Below are 23280 nucleotides of genomic sequence, written 5' to 3'. Positions count from 1 at the left end.
GAATGGGAGGACAGTATAGAATTACAACAGTGTTGGTGTTGATCTTTAAACCCTAAACGGCCACAAGCATAAAGGTTAAACCAACAAGGAAAGAATCATGCAAAGCTAACTTTGTCAATGGAACAGTAAAATTTGAAGAGGGTACATCACCTAGAAAAAGAAAATCAAAAATGTTATGAGGAGCATAGAACCAGAAAGCAACCTTTTAATTTAAGACATTGGTGATTAATGAAAATGTAAGATTTTTTCATGGTGGTGGGTGCCCGAATGGCAGGTTGTAGAGCAGGACTATTGAGGACAGAACAGTGATGGCTGGACCCGTGAACTCAGCTCCGCTTCCCTCTCATGCAGTTTTAAAGGAGAATATCCCCCAAAGGGCTTTAAAAGCATCTGTTTTTCATGAATATGGTCTGACCTACAATTTTCAATGGGAATCAAGACCAGAAGTCATAATCCAGATTTCTAAAAGGGAGAAGGGTGGGGGAGTTAACTTGAACATACCCTTTGACAACCGTTTGCATGAAAACGATTGAATCTTATTACGAAAAGTGTTGGCCTGGGCTATTTGTCTTCTTTCTCTGGCAAACCTGGCATAAATATTTAATTTAATTTATGTTCCTTTTTTTTTTAAAAAAAAGTGTCTCCATAAAACTGAATGGTACCTGCCCACCATGGGGGGTGGGGGGTGGGAAATGATGTTTTTATATCGCTGTGTGCTGTTCTCTGTGAAACATCTAAATATGAGAGCCAGCTGCTCTTGATAGAGTGGAATGTTAACTCACTCCGGGGCTTCTTGCTCCCTTTTACAAGAGATGGAAAGGAGAACAAGGATTATAGATGCCCCACATCAGCAGGCACTATTTTGGCTATGGAAATAGCATCTTTCCTCTACCTTGCCTGAAGTCTATGTCATAAAGCTTCTCATCATTGGAAAGTTGGATTGAATTCTTTCGAAGGAGCATTGCCAAGAATGTATTCAAACTTAGCTTCTTGAAGGTATCTGGGTGACTACAGAAACCTGCTAAATAATGTTCTGCCTGATACCATTGCCCTGGCTCTCCTGGTCACATTTCATTTCATTTCAGTTTGCCACTCATTGTCACAGATCCAAATATCCTGCCTTTTGGGGGGACAGTTCTGGTTTTCTAAAATTGACCATTATTAAAACACTGGGCTTATTTACACATCCTTTTGTTCCACCCCCCCCCCCCCCGGAAAACCAATCTTTATTGTTCAGTCGGAGCAAACAGCAATTCAAGTTTTCTCCAGGTTGCTGCTTTGTGGGATTTGGCACTAAAGAGTAGGTTTTCCCTGGGCAAGGAGTGGGGAAGCAGAAAACTACACAAGAAAACTGTGCTTTCTAGGCATGGAACAAGTAGAAGTGTAGACAAGTCCACTGCCTCTGTCCTCCACCTTTTGAAGAGATATTGGGGTGGGTGAGTGCTATTAAACATGTTGTTTGCTCTAGTGAAACTATTAGGTTTTCATGCACGCAGAAGGAAGGAAAGAAAATTTATTTTAGAAATAATAATTTATTGATTTCTTATGGATTGGCAACTTGATGAATAACCTCACGTGTAGATATTGGAGATGTTAAAACATTGCAAAAATTGGCAAGTGGACAGCTGATGCTTAAGGACAACATGTTGAAAAATAACCAAAAATATTGTAATATAAGGTTAATTACAGGGAATGGGATGTGGATCAGAAATAACTGCAAAAACAGTGCAGCAGCAAGAGGAAATTATGGGCACATTGAGAACGGAGTGTGGGAAGCCAATTTTTGGAAAAATTGTATTAAAATGGTTTTAATTTATGATTGAGTCATTAAAATAAAAACCATATGGCAATAAATAAGTAAACAAACAAACAAAAACAAACAAACATGTTGTTTGCATGCATGCATGTGTGCTATAGTTGCCCTGTGTCTCTAATGTAGGGGTATGTGTGTTTGCCATCTTTTTGCTCTCAGTTTCTCTTTTTTTCCAGTATTAAGTTTAATTCTCCACATTTCCAAACCAGTTTGTGATTTTTTAAAAATGGAAGAGAAAATTCAGCATCATCTTAGTGTGAATTTCTCTTTGAATGCAATTTTGCCAAGTGTACAAATTTTTGCAAGGCAATTTCCCCTTATATAATGCATTTTTGTATGCTACTTTCACAAATATGTGCATTGCTTTATGTACTCTTTGCCCTAGCAGTTGAACAACCTGGCTGGACAATCACACTACAAAATTCAGGAAAGCGTATAATTCAAAGGATAGCTGTGTTTCGGGTCACATATTGTTTCAGAAAGTATGAATTTGGTAGGTTTGCCTATAAATGTGAACAGAATCGAATGACTCTCCCATCCCTAATATTGGCCCACCCTTCTGCCTGTGCTTCAAATGCATGTATACGTTTATCTGTTCACCAGAGCAGTCTAAAAGACGAAATGGTTCTCCCACCATAATTCTTGGGAAGAAACCTCCGTGCGCCATTTCTTTTTTCCACCATTAATTTACGTTAGCAAAGAGTTAATCTAAATGGCAGCGCACCATCAATACACAAAATTCCTCCGATGATAATTTCAGTGTGCATAATGCACACAGGGTGATTCAAAACACATTTTTAGGATGTTTCGGACAATAAATTCCCTCAGCTAGATCAATGGCTCTGCTGTACCAGTGCTTATTTTCAATTTAAAATGAGTTAGCTTGAAGAAGGATTTTATAGTCTGAAACGTCTTCTTTTTTTAATTTCTGCGTGCATACTTTAATAACAAGTTGTTGTCTGCTGCCTTGCTGTACAGCTTATTTTGCATGGCTGAATCAAGGAAAGCTTATTATTGTGCTGTATGCATACCTGTATGTGTGTGTAATATATATATCCTTTCTTCTGTCTCGCTCTCCAACTCCATTGCAGATGCATTCTCACAGAGTTAGAAGGAATCTTTAAACTCTTATTTAAATCTGGCGGAATGCAAAAAGAACAACCCAGTTCTGCTTTCATACTGATCATATTGGTCTCAAGTATGTATGTTCTGTACTCAGAGGAAAGCCGTGGTCTGGTTATGCCACACTCAAGGATAAGAGTCTTATATTGAAAAACTTAGTTGGAATTCAAGCATTTCTGCTTAGCTTATGGAGTTGTCTCCCCTCTCCTCCCCCATGCATAAATTCCAGGGATCTTTTGGCCTTCCATGACAGATTTGGGGGAGGCATGGGAGGGAGAATAGGGGGCAAGCCCCACTGAACTAATGGGAATTCTGAATTGGTTTCCATTCTCCAAGTGGGGTAGTAAACGGCCTCGCCCTGTATACCCGAAGGAGCATCTCCACCCCCATTGTTCAGTCCAGACACTAAGGTCCTTCTGACAGTTCATTGTGAGAAGTGAAGTTATAGGGAACTAGGCAGAGGGACTTCTCAGCAGTGGCACCTGCCCTGTGGAGCAGCCTTTCCTCAGACGTCAAGAATATATAACAATGCAACTTTTGGAAGACACCTGAAGGCAGCCTTGTATAGGGAAGCTTTGACATTTGATTATGTTTTTATGTGTGTTGGAAGTCAGCCAGAGTGGCTGGGGCAACCCAGGCAGATGGGCAGGGTATAAATATTATTATACCAGCTCTACCTTTTAAATCAGAACCAGTGAAGGCGGTGAAGGTCCTGTGTGAGTGCCTGGAGGCGGTTGGAGGATGGATGGCGGATAACAGATTGAGGTTGAATCCTGACAAGACAGAAGTACTGTTTTGGGAGGACAGGGGGCGGGCTGGTGTGGAGGACTCCCTGGTCCTGAATGGGGTAACTGTGCCCCTGAAGGACCAGGTGTGCAGACTCGGAGTCATTTTGGACTCACAGCTGTCCATGGAGGCACAGGTCAATTCTGTATCCAGGGTGGCTGTCTACCAGCTCCACCTGGTACGCAGGATGAGACCCTACCTGCCTATGGACTGTCTCGCCAGAGTGGTGCATGCTCTAGTTATCTCCTGCTTGGACTACTGCAATGTGATCTACGTGGGGCTACCTTTGAAGGTAGAAGAGAAGAGTTTGGATTTGATATCCCGCTTTATCACTACCCGAAAGAGTCTCAAAGCGGCTAACATTCTCCTTTCCCTTCCTCCCCCACAACAAACGCTCTGTGAGGTGAGTGAGGCTGAGAGACTTCAGAGAAGTGTGACTAGCCCAAGGTCACCCAGCAGCTGCATGTGGAGGAGCAGAGACGCGAACCCGGTTCCCCAGATTACGAGACTACTGCTCTTAATCACTACACCACATTGGTGACCCTGAAACTGCAATTAATCCAGAATGCGGCAGCTAGACTGGTGACTGGGAGTGGCCACCGGGAACACATAACACCAGTCCTGAGAGATCTGCATTGGCTCCCAGTACTCTTTTCCAATACAACATGTCGACGACACTTTAATTCTGTATGTTAACTGTACTCCACAACGATGTGATGCTTCTATGTTGATACACTGCATTTCAGGATTCTGTCCCTTGCAGCTCAGGCTGTATGGATCTAACGTCTGCTATCCCCTTCCAGCATCAGCCCACAGTTCTCATCTCCATAAGTCTACACTCAAGGGTCAATAGGTTATGCAGTTATGGTCCTCCAAGTTTGCTGAACTCCCATCAGCCCCAGATAGCGTAGCCAGTGGTCTGGGAGGATGGGAGTTGTAGTTCAACGACATCTGACAGGCCGAAGGTTCCCTCTTCCTGGGTCTGAGGAAGAGCTATAGAACCTGGTAGTCTAAGAATGGTGGGAGAGAAAGCCAAGAACAAAGGAATTGATGGGGTTAAGCTCTCAGCAGAGAATTGTGGCCATACCAGGTGACGGGAATCAGGTGCAAAAGTAATAGGTCAGGGAGGAAACACATACTTAGAGTGAAGGATCCTTGAGGAATTTGCTTAAAAGAGCTGATAAGCTGTCCCCCAAGCAGTTTTAATCAAGAAATACTAAATATTTCCCTGGATAAAGAGTTGAGAATCTATTGTACCTTATTTTTGTTTTGTTTTGATCCTGGTATAACTGGTGCCATTGCTGCTCATTTTAAGGTGAGTAGCAAAAATAGTTTAAGGTCATATCAACTCTTAATAATAATAATAATAATAATAATAATAATAATAATAATAATAATAATAGATTTGGTGTTATGTCAACAAGCTTTCCCAAGATATTGTTTTTAAGACTATATTGCTGTTGCTGTTTGCTAATTGTTGTTAATATTAGTTCTATTCATATATATATATGTGTATATGAATGGGACTAATATTACTAGTTCCTTTCACACACACACACACACACACACACACACACACACACACACACACACTATGGTGTCATTTATTTATTAAGAAATGTCTGTACCACCTTTCAACAACAACAACAATGATCACAGTGTGGTTTCCCGCGAAACAAGACAGCATACGATACAATGCAGGATAAACAGGAATGTGAAAAATAATTCTCATAGAATAAAGCAGCATTATTTACGATGGTCTTTGCCATTTAAACACTTTGAAACTGCCTTGATTGTATTTTGAACAAGCAGAAAAGATATCCAAGAAATAAGGGAAGCAAGTATTCTTTGAGGGGAAACTTGGTTTTGTTGCTCTGTAAATGTACGCAAAGGACCTGAGAAAAGGAGAACACTGCCAAGCAGATTTTCAGAGTTTGTATTCCTCCCTCCTTTCTTCCAATAAGAAAACAAGACAACACTTTTCAACAAATCCCCCCACACCTCTTTCTGATTGTATCTGCACGGAAGCTGCAGGAGTCATGAATATTTCACATAAGGAGATGACCCCCTCCCTCTCCCCTTTTAAAGATCTCTTTGCAACCAGCGCATGGCAGTTGCTTAGAGAAGCTTCCCTTTCTTCTGAAGTTTCTTTATGTTCCTGTGATCGAAGAGAATTAAGTTATCAGGAGGACCAATCATCCTATTGAAAAGGGCTCAGGGAAGGTAACGCTCAAGATAGACGCGCAAATCTGGCTGCCGCGGGAATCTTCAGAGAATTTGCCCAACGGTGGCGAGGAGGGAGAAAGAGAGCAGCCCCTTCATATTTTCAGTCGCCTGCCTGCCTGCCTCACCTTGTCTCCTTTTACATAACTGCTGCCTTTTGAAGTGTGTGCACAGCACAACAAATGGAGGCAAGGCGGCAGGAAAAAGAAAAGAAATAAAAGACCCAACCAGCCACATCTAAATATGTTGCAGAGCGCTCAAAAATAACATCACAGCTGAGTGGGTGACCTTCACAGGGTTTCAAACAGCAGCAAAGCACTTGCAAGGTGAGACACCCCCCCCCCTCCACGGTACTTTCCCGCCCCCTCTCTTGCTTCCCCCCCTCTCTCCCTCTCTCTTTCTGGCAATCGCACAGCTTTGCCTACCTGGATCTAATCTGTTGCAAGCAGTAAAAAACGGCAAGGAGAGGAAGTCATTATTTTTGCATGAAGAATATAATGGCAACCATAAAACAGAGGGGGGCTGAGCCTGAAGGGGACCATCTGGGAATTACCCAATGGGGACAGCTAATCTGCTGAATCTTATTAGCATCCTTTATGTGGCAGTTGTGGCCTGACGGGTAGCATCGTGTGTTTGCTCCTTTTGCCTCAATGAATTCCCCCTCCCTTAGATATTAAAAATACCTTTACACACACACACACACACACACACACACACACACACACACACGGGACTTTTGGCAAAGGTAGAGAGCATTTACCACACAGTGTTTGTAACTGTCAGATGATAGGCATGATAGTTCCAAAACATCGTCCTATTACAGTCATACTGTGGTTCTCAAACGCCTTGGTATGCGTACGTTTTGCCTCCCGAATGCCGAAAACCCGGAAGGAAGTGTTCCGGTTTTCGAATGTTCGTTGGAAGCCGAACGTCCGACTGGGCTTCTGTGGCTTTTGATTAAGTGCAGGAAGCTGATTAAGTGCTGATTAAGTGCAGGAAGAGGGACACAGGTGGCGCTGTGGGTTAAACCACAGAGCCTAGGACTTGCCGATCAGAAGGTCGGCAGTTCGAATCCCCGTGATGGGGTGAGCTCCCGTTGCTTGGTCCCTGCTCCTGCCAACCTAGCAGTTCGAAAGCACGTCAAAGTGCAAGTAGATAAATAGGTACTGCTCCGGCGGGAAGGTCAATGGTGTTTCCGTGTGCTGCTCTGATTCACCAGAAGTAGCTTAGTCATGCTGGCCACATGACCCGGAAGTTGTATGCCGGCTCCCTCGGCCAATAAAGCAAGATGAGCGCCGCAACCCCAGAGTCAGCCATGACTGGACCTAATGTTCAGGGGTCCCTTTACCTTTTTAAGTGCAGGAAGCTGATTCTGTGGCTTCTGATTAAGTGCAGCCAATCGGAAGCCGCGCCTTGGTTTTTGAACAGTTTTGGGAGTCGAACGGACTCCTGGAATGGGTTAAGTTCGACAACCAAGGTACCATTGTACTTACTTTGTAAGAATGAAGGGACTGGAGCGCAAGCCTACCTAAATGCCAAACACCCCATGACCCAGAAGATCTTACTTTGTCAATGTATCTGTTCATCTATTTGCAGCTGTTGCATCAGGCTGCAGCAGAGAGGGAGGGAGAGAAGGGCCACAGGGCCACACCTTCTGCACAACTGAGAGGCCAGCAAACTTGGCTCCTCCTCTCTCTGAGGAGCTGTTTCCATCTCAGCTGGTCGTTAGAAGAACTTGTATCTGAGGAAAGTTATCTGAGTCATCCAGAGCTTAATGGTTTCCTCCTCCCTCCCACATCCAGTTTCCTCTTGTGCCATGTCTTTTAGATAGGAAGTCTGAGGGTGGGGAATATCATTTTAAAAATTAATCCGTCCTGGGAGCCTTTTGAGGAGGGGATTGGGGTGGCACAGCTAAAAGGCAGAGTATTTTTAAAAATACATTTGAATGTTATGACTGGTGTGTGGAAATCCTCTCTACAGCAAGGCAGGGACTCTGCACTCCTGCATGCTCTGTGCAGACATGGCTTGTTGGTCTTGGTGTCTGTTGTTTGTAGCTGCCCAGCCCGTTACAGCTTTCCTGTAATAATAATAATAATGTTGTTGTTTAGTCGTTTAGTTGTGTCCGACTCTTCGTGACCCCATGGACCAGAGCACGCCAGGCACTAACAACAACAACAACAACAACAACAACAACAACAACAGCCACTGATGATTGGCTTCTAGGGTCACCCTAGAGAAGGTGCGTGGGAAGAACACTGAGGAACTTTTGTTCTGTATGTTCCATAGCCAAACATTTTGGAACACTTCAAAGAAACAAAAAGATGCTTCTGTTTCAAGAGAATGATATGCAAGTTCTGTTGCATACAACTCAAGTCGCTCCAAAATAAGATATTGGAGCACTCCAAATCATTTGCCCAGAAGATCTAGCTGAAAGGCAACACGTGAATGTTGCAACAAACCTCTAATTATTATTATTGTTTAATTATAAGATTATTATATAATTGTAGAAGGTTGTTTGATCTTCAGAGGTAGGGTGGCTGTGAGGGGATGTGGCTGTGGCTATAATGAAGGGCCTACCATTGTTCTACTGTTCCCTATATCGATACGATAATCTTTATTGTCATTGTCCCATACAGAACAACGAAATTGAAAAATCTACGTAAGACATTCAAAAAACAACAAGCCTGCTATCCCAGCTATCCCAACCTGGTTAGCCCCCTAAATAACCCCATTTTTTAAACACAATACACTCCCATAGAGACTCCTTACACTGTGTTTAAAACCAAAATCACATTTGGGTAGAAACTGTTTCTCAGGCGGCTAGTCCTAGTCTTTATAACCCTGTACCTTCTTCCAGAAGGCAGAAGCTGAAAGAGATCATTTCCAGGGTGTGCACCATCCTGCGCTATCTCTGCAGCTTTCTTATGACACCTGGAAGCATAGATTTGATCCAAGGTGGGGAGAGTGCACCCAATTATTCTCTCTGCAATCTTTACAACCCTGGACAGCATTGTTTTTCCCCTGACCGTGCAGCTTCCAAACCACACACACAGACCATAAGTTAATACACTCTCCACAGTACAATGGTAAAATGCCATCATCAGGCCCTTTGAGATATGCAGGAAACCTTTGGTACCCCAGATGTTGCTGAAGTACAGTACCTATCATCTCTGGCCTTGGGCTATGCTTGTTTGGGTCAGATGGGAGTTGCGGTTGAGCAACCTCTGGAGAGCCCAAGAGAACCTCTGAACCTGCCCTAAATGATCTGTGTGCTGTAGAATATATATCCCAGAATCCTCTGCAAGGTGCAGTAGTTTCATGGCAGACCAGTAAGGCTTCCTTGGCTGAAAGAGGTGGCAAAGGCTAGGTGGTTTGAAAACCACCGCAGGAGGAAAACAGGGACATTTTATTCCATACCCTCCAACATTTCTGTGATGTAAATATGGACCCACTAAGGCAGGCATGTCCAAAGTCAGTTTCAGGGGCCAAATCTGGCCTGCCGGTCAGTTTAATCCAGCCCCTGTGGCAGTCTATCTCCTGGGGTATAATCTTAAAAAAAGCTCCTCAACAACTTCAATCCTAAACAACTTTGGTTGGCCTTCACACATGTTCACTTCATCAAATCCGGCCCTCTTTGAAAAAAGTTTGGGCACCCCTTCCCTAAGGAAAAGTGGGACATTCCAGGATCAAATCAGAAACCGGGATGGCTTCTATAAATCCAGGACTGATCCTGGAAAACAGGGACACTTGGAAGGTCTGAGAGAAGCTAGATCAGAAAAGTCCACAGACAGGATCTTGACATCCTGTGCCATCTCTCCTACTGCTTCCCAAAGAGCAAGGCTATATGGAGGTGAATATAAAACCTGTGATCTACCGAGGTGCTTTGCATGTCAGATTTTGGCAGTGAGAATGAGTCATTTTTATGAATGTGCCTTTACTGTAATATTACTGAAGTAATATAACAATATATTTTCAGAATAAACATGATTTAATGCGGAATTCTAAAACCACGGTATCTTCCCTCAAACCTGCCCAGAGCTGTCACTCTCTTCCCTGCTGAGGCTTTGTCATGGGCAGTCGTAAACTTTGCGAGATGACATTTCATTGTGCAGGGGTTATGTGCGCCAACTATTTATTTATGTATTTTATTAACATTTTATGATAGGAGCCACAAGGTTGCAAATAAACTTGACTTCATAACATGCATGGCTCCCATTAGCAATAAATTATGGGGTGACACTGATGACTCACCGTGCGCTTGCAGAAAAGGAGACGGCAGCCCTCCCACTCGAATTTTTGGTTTCGCAGAGTAAAATGAAATTATATCAAGGGAGGCTAGAACACGCAGGGGCAGACTGGAGCCAAATAAGGCAAGTATGACTCTGAGACCCTTGTCACCAGACAACGTGGAAATGCCAGACTCTCTTAAGGTTTTTGTACAGTCTGCTATATGATGTACACACTGGAAGTTTATTGGATGAGGGGAATTTTGGGGTTGTCTTTGTTTATATTATGTATTTCCTCCCCCCCTATTATGTTGTGAACTGCCCTGAGATCTATGGGTATAGATTGGTATATAAATTTAATAAATAAAACATAAATAAATAAAAATGCTTAGCTAGATTGACATACCTTGGTCTCAGCCTACTTCAGGAACATATAGACAGTATGCGGCCTAGGACCCACGTACCTGCAGGACTGCCTCTCCTGGTATGCCGCATGGAGGACCTTAAGGTCCACAAATGGCAACACTTTGGAGATACTAAGTCGCAAGGTGGTTAGATTGGTCTCAACCAGGGCCAGGGCCTTTTCAGTACTGGCCCCGACTTGGTGGAACGCTCTGTCACAAGAGACTAGGGCCCTGTGGGACTTGACATTTTTCCGCAGAGCCTGCAAGACAGAGCTGTTCCGCCTGGCCTTTGGTTTGGACTCTGTCTGACCCTTATGTTCCCCTCCCCTTATGGTTTTGATCTATGGGCTACTTTTAAAATGAGGCTGTATTGCATTTTAACCTGTATTTTAACTTGTGCTTTTTTCCCTATTATGTTTTTATTGCAATTTTACTGGTGTTAGCCGCCCTGAGCCTGGCTTTGGCCAGGGAGGGCAGGGTATAAATAATAATAATAATAATAATAATAATAATAATAATCATCATCATCATCATCATCATCATCATCATCATCATCATCTGCAGCTGCTTGGGGCATCAACCAAGAGGTGCTGGAAATAATTGTTTTATTTTTTACTGTTATTGGGTATGTTAGGGGACTGCCATTGGAACAAGGGAGGGAAGCAGGGGGGCCGTTGGGATACAGAGAGCCTCCAAAACTCCTGAGGAGCAGCGACTCTTCCAGCAGTGGAGAAAGCCACACCTCCAGTGGAGAAGAGAGGGAAGGGACCAGTCAAGCGGGGAAGGGGCTTGAGGATGCTGGGGAGAGCCCCAGCACCTCACCTGGCCAGGCTGGCAGTAAAGAGCTTGAGGATGATGCTGAGAGTCCCAGCGCCTCACCGAGCCAAGCTGGCCAAGAAGGACGCATGCCCCTTCCGTCGCCCAGCCTTCGCAGAGGGGTGAAACGTAAGGAGGGGAGGCAGGGACTTGGGGTGCCTAAGTTCTTGTGTTGGGGGAGAAACCGGAAGGGGCCACTCCCAGATTCTGCAAGTGACTAAGATGGACATGAACTTTGTGTATCTGCACTGTAAATAGTTTGCACAATAAAACCTGTAAAGGACAGGTCAGAGTCCTGCCTGGTTACTCATGAGCAACCACCACCAGCATCTGAAAGGGTAGCATTCAACTAAACTCATGGGGGAGTAGAATGATTTCCACATGCCCAATGGAGACTCTCTCCTGCCCCTTCCACATATGGGAAGCCGCAACTCAAAAGGCCTTCTCTTTTGCCCTCCCTCCCATCCAGATATCTGGAGCAATGTTGTCTGGGGCAGATGTGTTTAAGGATGGATGAATCAACAACCTTTGACTAGCCTGTGCCACTTTTGGCCAAAGGTTCACCCATAATTCGATTCCCAGATCAATATGCACATAAACGAAATATCATTGAAGCACACATTTCAATGCATATTTTTTTTCTGCAAATCGAATGATCTGAAGTTATAGGAGGCCATTACAATGCAGAAGCCAAAGAAGCTTGGATATGGTCAGTGTTTGGATGCTTTGAAACCATATTGGTTTCCACGATGTAAAAATAATCAGGATACAAATGTAAGCAAGCAAGCAAGCAAGCAAGCCAACCAATATAGCGTGAGCCAGCTTTTCTGGGATGTGTTTGTGTGTGACTGAAACCAGTTTTCCCTGATTTTGATTCGAGGCTCTCCTCTTTCACTGCTGTTAAATTGGCAGTGCCAGTATGCTTGCCTCAGCACCTCGATACATTTATTTGCTCAACCTGTACATTAGCTAATAAATGGTCTTTTGAACTCCTGCTGGCTCCGAGCTGCTTTTGAATGTAATGAGCGGCCGTGGCTACGCGGAAGATACTTTTTCGTGCCAATTCGCAAAACCGCGATGGAAGCAAATCGTTACCTACTTAGAATAGCAATAGGGGAAAAAATTATCTTGTGATTAATGCTGCCCTGTTAGCTTAAAGAGCTAACAGTAGTAGAGGAATGTGACCCGTCACTCATTCGACAAAAGTGTAAGGGGGACAGCAAAATGCTGAATCTGTTCTGAGAACATTACCAAATGGTGCATTAAAATTATTTGAATATACTTTTTGTCTTTTTTTTGGGGGGGGGCTATGGTTTTTTTTCTTCCCACTCCTACAGGTTCTTTAAAGGCTGATGTGTTTGCAGTCAATACTAGAACGTTTCTGCTTTCTGCTCTGCTAACTGCAGATTGCATTCTGTCAACATATTCTCTAGCTGAAGGCATAACAGAATGCTAATTGTGAAACATCCCCCCGCCCCCCATCTTGCTTTCATGGTGTCTTTTTCTAGCTTGGCTCTCTTAGAGAAGTTTCCATTGCTCCATTGACCAGCCATAAAACGTTTTGATCTTGCGAGGCTCAGTGGCTTAAAATGTTAAGATACTGCTAGCATCTGTCATGGGATCATGTACACCAGTGGGACTTGCCACCAGGTACCCCTTGGTTCAGATCATGGCCACTGGTCCCATCACCTCCTGGCAAATAGAAGGGGAAGAAATGGAGGCAGTGAGAGATTTTACTTTCTTGGGCTCCATGATCACTGCACATGGTGACAGCAGCCACGAAATTAAAAGACACCTGCTTCTTGGGAGAAAAACAATGACAAACCTAGACAGCATCTTAAAAAGCAGAGACATCACCTTGCCGACAAAGGTCCATATAGTTAAAGCTATGGTTTTCCCAGTAGTGATGTATGGAAGTGAGAGCTGGACCATAAAGAAGGCTGATCGCCGAAGAATTGATGCTTTTGAATTATGGTGCTGGAGGAGACTCTTGAGAGTCCCAAGGACTACAAGAAGCTCAAACCTATCCATTCTTAGGGAAATTAGCCCTGAGTGCTCACTGGAAGGACAGATCCTGAAGCTGAGACACCAATACTTTGGCCACCTCATAAGAAGAGAAGACTCCCTGGAAAAGACCCTGATGTTGGGAAAGATGGAGGGCACAAGGAGAAGGGGACAACAGAGGACGAGATGGTTGGACAGTGTTCTCAAAGCTACCAGCATGAGTTTGACCAAATTGCAGGAGGCAGTGGAAGACAGAAGTGCCTGGTGTGCTCTGGTCCATGGGGTCACGAAGAGTAGGACACGACTAAACAACAACAACAACCCCTTGGTTCAGGCCAAAAAGGTAGGAAGGGAAGAAGCAGTGAGTATAGAGAGGGAGAGAGGCAGGCAGGTGGATGGATGGATGGAGGGACAGGTGGATGGTGGATGGACAGATGGACAGACGGACCAACAGAAGGGGAGGAGGAGGGGAGCTGGAGCAGAGCAGAGTAGACCGGTCCTGGACCCGATGGCCAAGGTGGAAGTAACTGGTAGAACATGACAGGTGACCAAAAAGAACCTTTTTGAGTTTCTGGTCCATGGTCTCTCCTGGCTTAGGAAGTGTGGATACAGTTCCTTGCCAAAGACACATGGGATGTGGTGTGTTTGCAGAGACAGCTCCTTGCTAAGGGTGCAAGGGAGCCAAGGTGTGCCTTTGGGCAGAGGAAAGGCAGTGGCGGCAAGGTCCATTCTCCTTCGTCCCATCAAATCAAATGTAAGCAAACACACCTTTACTCTGCCTGAAATTTGGCAGGCTTCATCCATAGAAGGAACTAGTATGCCAGGAAATTTTAATTCAATTTTTTACAAATATGAAACATTATCAGTGGCTGATTTCCCCGTTATAATCAATGGGGAAGTCCTATGAGGCTTGTTATAACAAGAAAGCATTAATAATACAAATTATAAATAAATATGCAACACTTAATTTGTCATTCTTTGCAACACTGCTTAGTGTTGCAACACAACAACTGACAAACACAGCGATTTCAGTTTAGAGCCTCACTTTCTCACTTGAGTTCAAATCTCTGAAGAAGACGGGAGTTGGCTCCTTGCTGTATGCCTGCACAGCCTTGCTTATCTTCATTTTAAACCAAAACACGAACACTTTTGGGGGGGGGTTGGGGGAAAACCAGCCTCCAACTAATCTGTTGCATTGGCTGAATGTCATGTGTGTGTGTGTGTGTGTGTAATATTAGCATAGCAAAGCAATTGCTTCTCCTAGTCTCTCCACTCTGCTGCTTTGATGCAAGGCAGATAGCTGAACTTAAAGCTGAATTGGCTTGCTAGTTCACATAGGTTTTGCAGGTTGTCCAGTGGCTCTGCCAAGTCTGCAAAGCACTACAAAGAATGGAAAAAGAGAGGAGGAGAGTTCATTGTGCCAATCATCTTGTAATCATTTAGCATTCGCATCAGCCTGTGAAGCATAGATGCCAATGAATTAAGCTCTTCCATCATGTTCTTTGGATGAGCTAGGCAGAAATGGTTATTACGATGGTATTGCTGTTGGAAGAACTTCCCCTGGAACGTTTTAGTTTTCTGGTCTCTCCCCACTGTCCTGTTCCTCAGTGTTGCAAAGGGGAAACACACATCCAATATAGTTAGCACTAGATAGAAACATGTGGGGGATATATGGAAAGCCTAACATGCAGGAATGATCTAAATGTATTTGGTAAAAGAATTCACTGGATCCCTGGTCAGACTTCCATTTTTTATGGAGTTTGCATGGTAGATTGAGATTGAACAAAGAAGCCTACTGGAAAGCTCAATAGGTTAGAGTGTGGTGCTGGTAACGCCAAGGTTGCAGGTTTGATTCCCTTACGGTACAGCTGCATATTCCTGCATTGCAGAGAGTTGGACTAAATGATCCTCAGGGTTTCTTCTATAACTTCTTCACCAGAGGTAAGAGAGTGTGGTCTAGTCAAATTTGGCAGCAACAGTTTACTCTTTGGTCTTAACCCCATCATGTATTAACTAGAGGTACAAATGCTAGTTATCGGGGACTGCAATTTATCCCACAAACCCCTTCTCAAGCCAGTATAACAATTGTATGCAGAATTTAAGAAACCACCCATAATCCCATCTTGACTCAATTGTTCTCAAAACTTTCTCCTGGTAGAGGCTTGGTGAGAATGTCCGCAGTCATCTCTTTGGTTTGACAATACTCCAGTTCGACAAGTCCATCTTATTCAAGTCCATCTTATAGTTGTATTGCACCCCCGATGTGTTTGGTTTTCACATGAAACTTCTTGCTTTGAGACAATTTTGAACAGCTTTGGATGTCCTCTATCAATTGGACAGGTTTCTCCCCAAAATTGCAGCTCTGTGATGGGGTAAGCTATAATTCCCTGTGTGTGTATATGTACATGTGTGTATGTATATGTAGTTCAGAGACCTCGTTTGAAGCTGCTGACTACACTCCTCCTTTAAGAACTTTTTTTCTTGGTGTTTAGCCCTTTGAACATGACAAAGGGAGCTACCGCCACTTTCCCACAATCTCTCTCTCTCTGTTACTCTGGCTATTGGTTGCTGCACTCCCTTCTCTTCCTGCTGATTAGTTTCCTTCATTTCTGTTATGTTTCCCCCCTTGGCTTTGTGGCTTAATCCTGAATGGATGGTACACCCCCCCCTTCTCTCTCAAGAAAAGACTGGGAGGGGAAGAAAATGGAACACTACAAAGTCCAGATAGGAGTGAAAGTTACGGCAGTTCAGTAATAGAGCCACGCTGTGTAGCAGAAGTTGAGTAGCGATAACGGAGAATAATGATGCCATTTTAGAAATGTAGGCAATGGATTAAATTACCATCTCTGTGTTGCTTGCATACGTACCTGCAGTAACTAGAGTGCCATTTTCCAACCATGAATAAAATTCACATAGTTTAACCTTTGGGAGAGGGGAAAAAACACCTCTGCAAAAATGAACTCATCCCTTTCCCATCCTCTATATCCCTATTATCTTTGTTCATTTCCTACAGCGTAGGAATATCATGGCAAGTGACTTAGCTATGTTAACCAACCAGTACACTGATAGGTTTCCGTTGATTCTTTTGCACAATTAGCAGTGCTTTTATTGGGTGGCTTTCTGGCTAATTCTGTATTTATGGCAATATTAACAATACTCATCTCTTTGTGAAGACTCTGTCCCAGACAGAGATTTTAGGATGTAATCCTAGCCATGTCTGCTCAGAAGTCCCATGGAATTCAGTGGGACTCCCCCCCAGGTAAATACAGTTAGGACTATAGCCTTCGTTATCCTCCTGGAACAGAAAAATAATGGTGTTGTCAAACACCTGTAAGGTCACAAAACAAGGCTGTAAAACTGCAATTTGCTCAGAGGGTCACTAAATGTGCAGCTGATCTGCACTTACTGAAATAGACATGTACCCTTTCATCATATGCAGTGATGGTATGTTTTCATAATTTTCCTATACAGAAATTTTATCTTTATAGGACGCCTTAGTGCAGGAGTGGCCTGTGCACATCTAAATGATTCCCATCAGCCTAATAATAATAATAATAATAATAATATATAAATAAATAAATAATTTATTTATACCCCACCCATCTGGCTGGGTTTCCCCAGCCACTCTGGGCAGTTTCTAGCAAAACATTAAAATACAATAATTCATCAAATATTAAAAGCTTCCCTAAACAGGGCTGCTTTCAGTTGTCTTCTAGAAGTCAGTTGTTGTTGTCTTTGACATTTGATAGGAGGGCATTCCACAGGGCGGGCGCCACCACCAAGAAGGCCCTCTGGCTGGTTCCCTGTGGTTTTGCTGCAGTGAGGGAACCGCCAGAAGGCCCTCGGCGCTGGATCTCAGTGTCCGGGTAGAACGATGGGGGTGGAGATGCTCCTTCAGATATACTGGACCGAGGCTGTTGATATAGGATTGTAGATATAGGATTGAACCACCAGTGGCGTAGCGTGGGGGTGCAGGGGGGGCCGGCCGCACCGGGCGCAACATCTGGGGGGTTGGGTTAGGGGGCGCAAATCCATGGGTTAGGGGGCGCAAATCCACGGGTTAGAGGGCGCAAATTACTTGCCTTGCCCCGGGTGCTGACAACCCACGCTACGCCACTGTGAACCACATATCTAGTCATCTTTTGTACCATCTTTTCCTTTGCCTCAAGGTAGCAATAGTCCTTGGCCAGTACTGGAACAATCCGCTGCAAAAACCTCAGCCACAGTAACGAAGATGCCAAATCTCATGCCAAATGAGTTCATTTAACCCTGGTTGGTAGGAGTCTGAAAGTATCAATGTTATCCCTGTTGTTGAGTTTTCTATCTGAAGGGCTAATCTAATACTGTTGTAGGAGGAAAATATTGGGGAGGGGGACAAATTGAGATCACTTTGATTCTGGCAGTTACGATATATGTTGTAACCTTTCGCCTTGAAACTTACTCTGTTTTTCTTTAGGCTGTCTCTTTACCTTTTGACATAATGTTTTTGAAGTCAACAACCAACAAGATTAAAAGGGGCCTCCCTGGCATCTCATTATCTTTAGCTTTCAAACAGGATTAAGGTAGGAGGAAATATGGCTTAGATAAGAAACTGTAACAAGGATGCTAGTTAATTAACAGAAAGGATCAGGAATGGTAAGGAAGAAGAAAGGAGAATTTCTGAACTTCGAAAAGGTTAAAGTTCCAAACAGAGACATTGAATTTCAAAAGCAAAGGAAGTAAAATATTATTCATAGCTTTTATCCTGACACTTAAACAATCCATTGCTCTCATTGATGAAAATGTTGTCCTCAACAGTTATCTCAGGAGAACTGAAAGAAGATGAGCCAGCTTTTTGAATGCCCTACCAGACTCACATCAGCATAGTAGAAACTTGGTCAAATTCATGTTTTCCCTTTCTTGTGCCCTTTCCAAGCCCCACTCACACTTTTAAATGATTTCTTTTCCATTTTTTTTACGCTTTAGGAGGAAGTGCCCAGCATGGCCCAGGATTCTTTAGAAACCAAAAAAAGTGGGTTGGTTTTTTAGATGGAACCGTCACATGAACAATCTGGTGAAGTCACAACAAAGTCACGTTTCTTGGCAGTGGCACCTGCCTTGTGGAATGCAAAAGAGAACAACAACTACCAGACTTTTAGAAGACATCTGTAGGCAGCCCTGTTTAGGGAAGCTTTTAATGTTTGATGCATTACTGTATTTTAATATTTTGTTGGAAGCCGCCCAGAGTGGCTGGGGAAGCCCAGCCAGACGGGCGGGGTATAAATAATAAATTATTTATTAGTAGTAGTAACAGGACATCATCCTCCACACCTGAAGACAGGTTGGTTTAGGAGGAGGTGGAGGGCAAGCAACATCTCTCTCTCTCTCTCTCTCTCTCTCTCTCTCTCTCTCTCTCTCTCTCTCTCTCTCTCCTCCTGTCTTCCAACATCTCATTGCTGTATTCAACCCCCAGCATCCCCTTCCTGAAGTCTCTACCTTATTCTCAGTGCTTTTTTTTCTTTCTAAAAAAATGTTTAGGGGTACTCTCATTTTTGGGATGTGGGTGGCGCTGTAGGTTAAACCACAGAGCCTAGGGCTTGCTGAACAGAAGAAGAAGAAGAAGAAGAGTTTGGATTTGATATCCCGCCTTTCACTCCCCTTCAGGAGTCTCAAAGCGGCTAACATTCTCCTTTCCCTTCCTCCCCCACAACAAACACTCTGTGAGGTGAGTGGGGCTGAGAGACTTCACAGAAGTGTGACTAGCCCAAGGTCACCCAGCAGCTGCATGTGGAGGAGCGGAGACACGAACCCGGTTTCCCAGATTACGTGACTACCGCTCTTAACCACTACACCACACTGGCTCTCAGAAAGTCGGCGGTTTGAATCCCTGCGAAGGGTGAGCTCCCATTGCTCGGTCCCTGCTCCTGCCCACCTAGCAGTTTGAAAGCACTTCAAAGTGCAAGTAGATAAATAGGTACCACTCCAGCGGGAAGGTAAATGGCGTTTCCATGCGCTGCTCTGGTTCGCCAGAAGTGGCTTATAGTCATGCTGACCACATGACCCGGAAGCTGTACGCCAGCTCCCTCGGCCAGTAAAGCGAGATGAGCGCCGCAACCCCAGAGTCATCCGCGACTGGACCTAAGGATCAGGGGAGGCTTTGGAGCAGCCATGCTCCTGGGCTGCTTCCTGGGGGAGGAGCTGCACTGCTTTGCCGGCAGTGTACGGTCCTAAATATAAACTGGCTTATATTTGGGCCTGTATGGTAAATGGACAAGCATACAAAGAACATGCATTACCTCGTATTACACAGCTGACAGCTCAGAGGTGGTAACAACAAAACTGACCGATCACTGCGCTAGATTCGAACTCCTACTTCACACATTAAACGCTAGCTTCCGCCCGAGACTTAGGAAACACTGTGACAGGAAATGAGGTCACCATCAGGGGTAGCAACAGAACTGACGATTCACCGGGCTAGAGAAGAAACTCATTTTTTAATTATTTTTTTTTTAAAAAATGAGTTTCTTCTCCCGCTAGGTTCACAAAATATTTAGGGGTATGCGTACCGCTGAGTCCCGCCAGGGAAAAACAACAACCCACTGCTTATTCTTTTCTAATGGTGCAACCACTTCTGCCCATCTTTTGATTAACCTCTCTGAATTGCCTCCATGTCAGTTTCTAGCCACTTAGCTCCAGTCTTCTTCCCACCACTACTCACCCACCATTCACACGGCCTTCCTTACACCAATCTTCATGCTCAGTGGAGGAACCAGAATGGAGGACAGGTCCCTTGACCACCCATAAAGGTTCCTCACACAATGAGCAAAGTAGCTGAGCAAACCTGGTCCCATTAAGCTTCCATTGATCAGCAGACTTTTTGCTGAGTCACTTGGCACTTCTGGAGGCCCCCTGCTCATATGCATTCAGTCACTTTTGTTTGCTTGTGGAAAAAAATCCAAAGTTGTTTACAATATTAAAATGGCACAAACACTAATTAATCCAGGTTTAAAACTATGTTTTGACTCAGTGCTATATTGAAGAGGGGAAAATATAACAACCTAAAACTGGGATGTAACAAAAGCTATTCAGGTTTCCCCATTCAAAATTTCCACTTCCTACAGCCAACAACTCACTAGAAAAACTATCCAATATAAAAATGTATTGACAATGGAAGATGGCGATGTAGGCAGTGAATTCGACAAAGTGGATGCTATGCTAGAAATGATCTATGGGAAAAGGTGTTTCCTCAAGAAACCAGGTACTAGGCCAATTTTAGTGTATGTGAAACTGTCTGAACACGTCCAAAGTGTTACAGAAATGCTAAATATTATTAGATTGCATAAAAGTATCAAAACTGTAGGTGAGCTGAGAACATAAAGAACACCGTTGTCCTAGACCTGACAACCCGCATTTATATAAAAAAAGCTGGGCTCCACGTGAAATATAATTTCAAAGATGAACAGCTTTGATTCAAGCCTGTAGAAAACGGTCAGAAAATCTTTAAAGGTCATCTCTGTTGAGATATTTTGAAGAAGGATGTGACTGCCTCAAAGTCACTTGTAGTAAATCATGGGAAGGGGAACTATTACAGACTTCATATCTTTCCCCCCTTACATGTGTGTACAGAGGGCTGTAGTTATGCAGTGCACAAATGTGTAGTTTGTTCTATATTGGGTCCTAGAAAGCTTGGCTACCCACTCATTGATACCACAAAGTATGGTGATAATGGTAGCTATATGGTCAAGCAGCACTAATGCATACTTCTGGAACCACAGCACCTAATCCTGTAGGAACCTGTAGGAATCTGATTCCCCTTCTTCAGGGATTGAGAGTGGGGATTCAGAATAAGAGGGGAATTGTCCTTAGAGATGTACATAATGAACCAGAGACACAGGCACAAAGGGAACCCATTGTGCGAATGGTTCTCTCAAGGTTGCATTGCCCTTCTCTGAATCTTAGGATTCCATTTCAGAAGTCTGATTGCAACCACAATCTCACCCATTCTTTGGGACTCAGCAACTGCTAAAGCAGGATGAGTGCCTTTAAACGAAGAGGCTCCTCCTACAGAAGGGGAGCTGCAGCTCCTATTTAAGGCTCGGTCTCAGTATGACCACTAAGCCTAGGGCTTGCCGATCAGAAGGTCGGCGGTTCGAATCCACGCAACGGGGTGAGCTCCCGTTGCTCGGTCCCAGCTCCTGCCAACCTAGCAGTTCAAAAGCATGTCAAAGTGCAAGTAGATAAATAGGTACCACTCTGGTGGGAAGGTAAACGGCGTTTCCGTGCGCTGCTCTGGTTCGCCAAAAGCGATTAGTCATGCTGGCCACATGACCCTTGGCCAATAAAGCGAGATGAGTGCTGCAACCCCAGAGTCGTCCGCGACTGGACCTAACGGTCAGGGGTCCCTTTCCCTTTCCCTTATGAATGTTGCAGCCCTGCATGGTCTTTTGTGGTTATTCTCTCTCTTAGAGCTGTGTGGCAGGTTTCACTTACCCAGAAAGTGGAAAGCAGCCTGGATCTGCCTATTTAGAACCAAAAAGTCATCTCCTTTGCAGGCAAATAAAGAGGGCAGAGGCATTTGCTTGCAGTTAATCCACCTTGGACATTTGCATAAAAAAACCCTGGGTTAATCATGTCTCAAGAAAAGAGGAGTCACAATTAACTATGTAGTAATTCAGGCACAGTGTGCTGGTCCCGAGGGTTAACCGTGCAGTGAGGTCCAAGTCCAGTCCAAGGTCGAGGGTGTGGTATGGAGGCTGTCCGTCAAAGCTGAAGTGGGGTCCAAGGCAGGGAGGTGAGGTCAGGAATTCTGGCAGAAGAGCAGGACAAGGTGCAGGCAGGAACAGGTAACCAACGTTGTTGCTCCCGCAACCTGGGACTGGGTGGGCTGGCCTTTATCTCCTCTGAGGCATAGGGAGGCCCCGGTCCACGGGTGACTCACCTCTCCTGGCCTGAAGGTGAGCGCTCCTCCTTCAGGAACTTAGTTCCCTCCGCCTCTCTGCCCTGAGCCTCTGCAGCTCAGGAGAGGCTGGAGGGTTACTGGACCCAGAGGCCACCTCACCTTCCCCTGATGGGGCTGAGAGTGGAGAACCTGCAGGCAATGGGTCCTCCATCACCTCAGGAGCCAGAGCAGACTCAGCTGGTGCCTGCACCTGAGGATCCAGCACAGGTGAGGACCCTTCAGGCTCAAGCCCAAGCCCCAGCTCAGCTGGTTCTGGAGGCGGGGAATTCTGTGCAGGCTGGGATTCTTCAGGTTCAGCCTCTGAGTCCGAATCCCAGGCCATCACACACAGTGAATTAACTGTGCTCTGCCCTCTTAAATAGAGCATGCCTTCAGACTGCCTCCTCCATCACATATGGACCAAAGCAAGAGGCAGGTGCACAGCAGGCTGCAGTGGTGAAGGAGAGGAGCAGGTTCAGGAGGCTCTTGTCAATGGGACTCCTACTGGAGTGTGGGCCACCAGAAGGAGCCCAACCATGCCATCCCTTAATGCTGTCCCTGATTGTAACCTAGCAGTTGGGAGGAGGAGTGGGTAATTCCAGTCTTTCCAACTTATCCTCTAGGGAGGGGAGCCTTGAGGGTTCAAAATAGACAAGACCTGGCTACTTGCTTGGTAAGTGTAATGTGTAGCTCAGCCTTTACTACAACTATACTGGTTTTGTTATTAGGATAAACAGGAGTCTTTTGTGCTGTTGCTCTCTATCACCTATCTATTTTCACATGAATCATTATCATTACTATTACAAGTCATTTATGAAACATGCCTCCAAATCACCAGTTAAATGCTAGGTGAAAAGTGTGAGTGCCACAGAAAATTGTAGCCCGGTGTTAAACTCTACCATTGCTTAAAGGATAGGTAATATGGTGCCCTCCACGTTCTGTGACCTTCAAATACCATCATCCCTGACC

The sequence above is a fragment of the Podarcis bocagei genome (genome assembly GCF_964188305.1).
Source record: "Podarcis bocagei genome assembly, chromosome: 17".
NCBI lineage: Eukaryota > Metazoa > Chordata > Lepidosauria > Squamata > Lacertidae > Podarcis > Podarcis bocagei.
Note: the sequence above shows the minus strand (reverse complement) of the source record.